The sequence below is a fragment of the Alosa pseudoharengus genome, unplaced genomic scaffold (genome assembly GCF_046254945.1).
Source record: "Alosa pseudoharengus isolate Yale_2024_CS ecotype anadromous, Long Island Sound unplaced genomic scaffold, YU_APseudo_1.1 YU_APseudo_1.1_scf_12, whole genome shotgun sequence".
Lineage (NCBI taxonomy): Eukaryota > Metazoa > Chordata > Actinopteri > Clupeiformes > Clupeidae > Alosa > Alosa pseudoharengus.
This window is the reverse complement of record NW_027468587.1, coordinates 5,924,641-5,931,858: the sequence shown is the minus strand read 5'-3', so window position 1 is coordinate 5,931,858 and position 7,218 is coordinate 5,924,641. Positions and strand designations below refer to the sequence as shown.

General features: G+C 40.0%; 1 long non-coding RNA gene across 1 annotated transcript; it reads right to left on the bottom strand.

Moving 5' to 3' along the window:
• Positions 1 to 814: 814 nt before the first annotated feature.
• LOC143118282 (uncharacterized) lies at positions 815 to 2,730 on the bottom strand. Its single transcript, XR_012986087.1, has 4 exons — positions 2,226 to 2,730; positions 1,487 to 1,589; positions 1,293 to 1,347; positions 815 to 991 (listed from the first exon to the last, which is right to left on the bottom strand). It is a non-coding gene; the product is annotated as an uncharacterized LOC143118282 (long non-coding RNA).
• Positions 2,731 to 7,218: the final 4,488 nt, after the last annotated feature.

The following is a 7,218-nucleotide window of genomic DNA, read 5'->3' as shown; positions in this document are numbered from 1 at the left end:
TGTGTGAACACTTGAAAAATGACAGAGTACTACTACTAGTCTGCTAACAATCTAACTTTGCTACCTAAACAAGCCTATCTGATCTTATTTATTGTGTCTTCTTATTTCTTCAGAGACTTGTGGATGGAATGAGCCTGCAAGAGCACAGGAACCTCACCACACAGTTGCTAGTGAGGTAGCCAGGTCTGGTGTTTGTTGCATCAGTGCAGACATGTCGTCCCCCCACCTGTGCCAGGGATGCCTTGGTGTACTTGTACACACTGCAGAGACATGCCAACCGATCGGGAGAGAAAATGCTGTGGACAAAACCCTGCCACCTGTGTGAGCCTTCTGCTTCACTTCACACAGTAGCCTACTGCCTAGATGAAGGTTTTCTCCAGATTCACAGGCAGTACATCACAGACATCACAGCATTAGGCCATGTAAGAGAGCCAGGTGATGACAATAGAGTTCAGATACAGTATGCTACCTACAGACATTTCATTTTCTGGCAGGATGGGTCTCTAGGACAGGGTAATAGAAGAGTGATCCCAAGCTGTGTGTGTAGGATAAGGGATAAATTCCCTGACCCTCAGGGACATCTCTGGAATTTTCCTATAATGTTGTAATGTTGTGTTATTGTAAATAGTTTTGTATTAGTGTTCTTGTACTGCCTGTTCCTTTTAAAACTGTATTTAATTTATTTTACACCGGTACATCGTTATATTTTGCTTTCATGAAAATAAAAACTTTTAGAATTGATAAGAGACTGTTCACGCTGTACTTCTTATACATTACATCCACAAACTTATAATTAAAAAAGGAGCTGTGGTAAATTACCATTTTGAAACACCAAATGACAGTAACATGGTCAACAATGTTATTTGCAATATATTTATTTACAGAAATTAACAAATTATGGTATTTACACATGAACCCTTCCTTTTTGTATGGTGCCTTTGAAGCAACATGGACCATCATTCTAAATGTGCAGTCTCCTGGAAAGCTGATCCTGTGAAAGACATGCAGTGTTGTTAGACATACACACCATTTTATATAGTTCAACATATTGTTACTAATCAGTATAGTGCTATTTTGCCTAGACTGAGTTACAGGCAAGGTTACATAAGGAACAATGAAGGCATGCATGTGCATCACATAACAAGACCATTGAATTTCGTCCACATCCTCCACGATGCTCATGTCATGTAGGCTTTGTAAAAAATATATATAAATGCTTATATCATGAAAATATACAATAGAGAATGTCATGTAGGGTTAGGGTATAGACATAATGAGCATTGATGGGTTACCTCTGTTCACGGTTCTCAATTTCAGGGGGTTCTGCAATTGCGCCAAGATGCTCATCTGAAATGAATAAGCAGAGCGTTTCACAACATATGACAGTACATAAAATGGTAAACATCAAGTTATTAAAAATATACTTTCAGTTATTATCAAACAACAATCACATAGAATCAACAATTGTTTTCATGCCGTGACTGACCTGTCTGTCCCATTAGAAATGCTGGACACTTCTGGAGTAGTAAATACTTGAGGGCTTTCCCTTCATTGGTGTTGATGTGACTGCTCCCAGTTCTCTCTCATAGCTGGACAAAAAAGAGCAGTACATGTTAGAATGTCTCACTTAAACCACAAACAAAGTACATTCATTTTATGACCGTGAAGAAACATGTATTTTGGTAGATGCATTGACTAAAGTTCAATCAAAGCAGTTCTGTCCGTATTTTATTGTTCTGCATGATAATGACTTAGACCCTCATTGATCAGTCTCAATGGGCTGGCTGGTCTACCTTGCTCCATTCACAAGTGTAATGGACTACTCTACCCTTCCCCCATTCTGAGGTGTAGGCTACACTCATGGTGAAAAACTTTCAGACAATTTAGTAATTGGTAGGCTACGTCTACAATTAATAAGACTACAGGACAGGCCTCAGGATGTGAACGTCACCCTTGGAATTGGCTACCCATTATCAGATTAGGATACATTTAGGCTACAAAGCAAAAGCAATGAAAAATAACTACAATTTAGTGCCCTTTGCCTGTGATCAGTCATAGCACATTTTTGTTACAACGTAGCCTAGACAATCCTTTTTCATCGACGCAAGGAAAAGTATCCCAGACGTCATTCTAGCGTTATGGACAACCATGCTAGTTAGCCAAGCAACTATAAAACTTCGAATTTACACCATAGACTGTATGTTTACACGAATAGGCCGAATTACCTGTCGAGGAGAAAGCAGGCAACTTCGGCGTCCCTTTTAAAATCCTTGCTCCTCACGAGCTTTCCATCTTAGAAAAGCCACTCCAATATTGGCTTTGGTCTGTTGTTTTTCCGGTCGCGTTGTCGTTTTAATTCTCCTTTTCGCTTCCTTGGCGACTCCTTTTCATGTCATCGAGAATAGGTGTAATCCTCCAACTGCAACAGACTTTCAAATCTGCCGGGCAGTCGCGAGTAGACTAATCAGGCAATGAGTGTTGCCTACAAGCGCGAAAGGCGGAGCTGAATTCCAGGAATGTCCCTCGTTGGCGAATGTATTTCAAAGATGGAGGCGCAACATGGATTCAGCCATTCGCGCGACTCGCGCGTATGTATTTGGAATAGCAGATTCTACACTTACGAGAATACTTTGATTAGTAGGTGGAAATAATTACACATGAATGAGCACATATTTTTGAAAGAACAAATGGGTTTTTGCTAAGAATTAACTCAAAAAAGTACACAATGTAGCTTTAACTGTTCAGTCATTCCAACTATATTAAACCTCATCTACCTAGGTCAGTCATTCCAACTATATTAAACCTCATCTACCTAGCAACCAATATAGTTTGTTTTTACTCTGTATGATATTTTACATCATATTTTTTGCATTTTCATGCACTGTATTTCCTTCAGGAAATGCTTTTCTAGTTCTTATTATACTTCTTCTTCTAACGCGTTTAATGCAGCTTCAACCGTTTAACGTAGAAACTTCATTCAAACTTTGTTACGTAGGTCTTACTTGTGTCATAGGGGCTATGTATTTTTCAACTTTGTAACTTTTATACTTTTTAAACTATTAATTATTAACTTTTAAAAAATCCCCATTGACTTAACATTGCCCTTTATGACATCATCGCAATTAGAATCTTGTGGCAGGTGGCCAGGCCAGCTGGCCCAACTGGCCCACTGTAGCTAGTTAGCATGGTTAGCATAGTTAGCATTTTAAGCAAAACTGCTAAAAATGATTAGCTAAGTTAGCTAAGTCACATGGTTAGCATAGTTAGCATGCTATCATGTTAGCATGCTAGTTAGCATTTTTTGCAAAACTGCTAAAAATGATTAGCTAAGTTAACTAAGTCACATGGTTAGCATAGTTAGCATGCTAGCATGTTAGCATGCTAGTTAGCATTTTTTGCAAAACTGCTAAAAATGATTAGCTAAGTTAGCTAAGTCACATGGTTAGCATAGTTAGCATGCTAGCATGCTAGTTAGCATTTTTTGTAAAACTGCTAAAAATGATTAGCTAAGTTAGCTAAGTCACACGGTTAGCATAGTTAGCATGCTAGCATGTTAACATGCTAGTTAGCATTTTTTGCAAAACTGCTAAAAATGATTAGCTAAGTTAGCTAAGTGTTATGGTTAGCATAGTTAACATTTTAACATTGTTAACATGCTAGTTAGCATAGTAACTTGGTTAACATTATTATCTTTGTTAACATAGTTAGCATAACTACTAGCAAACATTGGAGCCATTCCAACTGTTAGTTATCGTCAACTATCTACCTAAATAATTTAACCATTTCAATTACCAACCTATTTAACTGTTTAGTCATTCCAACTATATTAAACCTTATCTACCAAGCAAATAATTTAACCATATGAACTCATCATATTTTTGCATTTTCATGCACTGTATTTCCTTCAGGAAATGCTTTTCTAGTTATTATTATTCTGCCATTGAAGTCAATGGCAGCCTATAGAACCGTCTGGCAAAAAGTTCTGAAATTTGGCACACTGATTGGAGACAGTCCAATGATTCATTTCATCAAGTTTCATGTCGGCACCTCCAGCGCTCTAGCGCCACCAACAGGCCAAAGTTGGACTTGCGTTCACGCACGTAACTTCTGACCCGTATGGCCGATTGTCAAAAATGAGGTATCGTTGGATTCCTTGGGCCAAGCAGAGTTCAACGCACCCTATGACGTCATTTTCCGCCATGATGGATTTTCCGCCATTTTGGATTTTATCAAAAACACTAAAATGTCTTCTTTGGTCACAAATTTTGTCCAATCGACACCAAACTTCACACACATCATCTACAGAACACACTACTTTAAGGAATTACTTTTTGTCTTCGGAAATGAAACCGTTCGCCCGTAACAGCCAATCAAAATTTGTGGCGAAGCCGCCAAACAGGAAGTGAACTCATATCTCAGCAACCCTTTCATGCATCATAACCAAACGTAGTATATAGACTACTGACCCCATCAGGAGGAAGCTCAAACATTTTGGTAACCTTTGACCTCTAGGGGGCGCTGCAATTAAGACACATGCCTTTTGGCCTGTAGCTGCTGTTGTGCTTAGAATTAAAATGCACTAGTGGTGTCTGACAATACTGTGGAAGGTGCTTAGGTAAACAGAGGACAACTTGTGACATCAACATAATTGATTTGGCCGCCATATTGGATTTAATCAAAAACATGAATAAGTATTCGCAAGTCACAAATTTCAGCTGATCCTCACCAAAATTGGCAGAGACCATCTTCAGACCATGCCTTATCAGTGTATTTTTTTCTGGAACAATTGACAGAAGCGTTCGCCAGTAACAGCCAATCGAAATTTGCGGCGAAGCCGCCAAACAGGAAGTGAGCTCATATCTCAGCAACGCTTTCATGTATCGAAACCAAACTTAGTACATGGTCCTCAGGACCAACCAGGAGGACGCTCAAGAAATTTGGTGACCTTTGACCTTTAGGGGGCTCTGTAATTGGCAAAAATGGATTTTGGCCTGTAGTTGCTGCATTATTCTGCAATGGAGGTCAATGGCAGCCCATAGAACCGTCTGGTTCATCCTGATGATGCACAAATAATTTGATGACCTTTGACCTCTATTGGGGCATTGAAATCACAGCAAGCATGATCATATCTCAATCGATCTTTTATTTTTGATGTGAAACTATTGACAGCGAGTTCCATCCAGTTAATTCTAATGCGTGCGTGCAAGGGTGGGGCGGGGTGGGACGGGCAGGGGCGATTGCGGCGGTGGGTTGGCTGGGTGAGGGGGCGGCGACACTCAGCCCTGGTTCAGCCACACAAAATCAGTTATGTTTTGATGTGAAACTTGACCTTGTAACTCAGCCAATCTTGGGTTGTTTGACATGGAACTTGCTGTGACTGCTTGATGCTATATGCCTGATGCCACGGCATTGAGTTTCATGCCAAATCTGGACTGCTGAACTGCCTGCTTGGCCCCCACATTGCTGCTTGCAGCTATATTTTTAATTGTGATAGCCTTATAATTATTAACATAGGCCTAGGTACTCATTGTTTGCTTATTTTATTGATAGACGTTTGATGAATAGCTTACTGTAGTTGATTGGAAGTGGAGGGGCAAGTTTTCGAAGGTATTTTCAACTATAATATTAAGGTATATCATACTATGTGCATCTTTGCAGTGGCAAGCGCTTTCTTAATGATGTTGCGTGCCGAGACAAGGAAGCACTCACACGTGGGTGCATACGTAAATTTGCATTCAGTTGGTCTACCACGCCTACTTCTGCTGTTTTACAGAAATAGCCATGATTCCCCATTCCAAAAAGGATAACTTTACTTCATTGTTATTCTATATCAAAAGTGGTTGTTCACTTTGTGTGAATGACGCTATTTTCCGTGTCTTTTTTATTCCAACCGGGGGCACTTTGGAGCAGAGACGAGAACGCGCACACATCCTGAATTACTTACACCTCGCTTGACATAGTCGCTCCTACTCATCCTGGATTGGCATTAGTGAAACAAGTTGAGCTAGGATGACCAGACAACGCTATGTCAACCCTCGCTTTATCACTTATCTTGGATGTCTTAATTCTGCCTTTGTGAAATACCCCTCAGGTAAAGACATACACACACACGTATATGCATATAGCATAATAATATGTGAGCATGTATTTGTGCATGCCCTAATTAGTTTGACATATGTGGTAAGTATTGCATTAATACAGAAACTAATCAGGATTATTGCAGTTACTTAAAATAGTCTTGAATTTTGCAATTTAGCCACATTTACCTTGCGTTGGTGGTAATGTGAGCAGTGTTGTGAATATCTGCCAAACATCATAATCATTATTTCAGTAATTGTACAGCAATTCCATTTTTTACATGACTTTCAAGGGACAGGCAGCTAGCGGATGGGACAACTTTTGAAAGCTCTTTGCTGGAGCGGGCGGGATGAGAGGTGCGGGACAAACCGATGATTCACTGCACTCCCGCAAATTAAATATGTGCGTAAAATTAAATATGGAAATGATTAAAGTAGTGTTCATAACTATAGTTCAGCTGGATGTTCTGTTAGGCAGCATTAAAAAACGGGGTTTAAGCATAACTGAAGGATAACAGGCCTATAGCCTATATATTGTCGTTTACGTGGGTTCAATTTGTTCCTGCTGCTCATTGTCAAAACTCGAAATTGAAAGCATGACAGAGGAAGAGGGCTCCAGACTAGGCCTACTTCAGTTGTTAGCCTACATTCAGAACCAAGAAACTTAAAATCAGACATCTGGAGTCTTTCTCAGGTGTGTGTGATCCTTTCATGAGACAGAAAGAAAAACTGAATAGGCTATTCCACCTGCATGCGGGCTTTAGCGGGACATCATGTTACAGATGCGGGCGGGAGCGGGACTAAAAATGACACATTAATGCGGGAGCGGGCGGGCAGACCTCTACCATGGACTGTTTAAACCACTGAGGTCAAGCAAAAATCTCTGTTCCCACGTGGCTAAAACAAACTGAGGACAAACATGGACTTGCCATACTGCACTTACACACACTGGACTTTTTACCCTCTGGGTCATTTTGTGTCAAATCAGATAAGGTTGTTGCTGCACTGTCACATGTTTTGTTCAAACCAGGTCTATATCAACAATGGATCCCAAAACCAAGGCCTGTAAAATGTTTCTGTTCAAAAATGTCTTCATATGATTAAGTTTGTATGGCATACTCATTTTCTGCAAGGCCCTAGA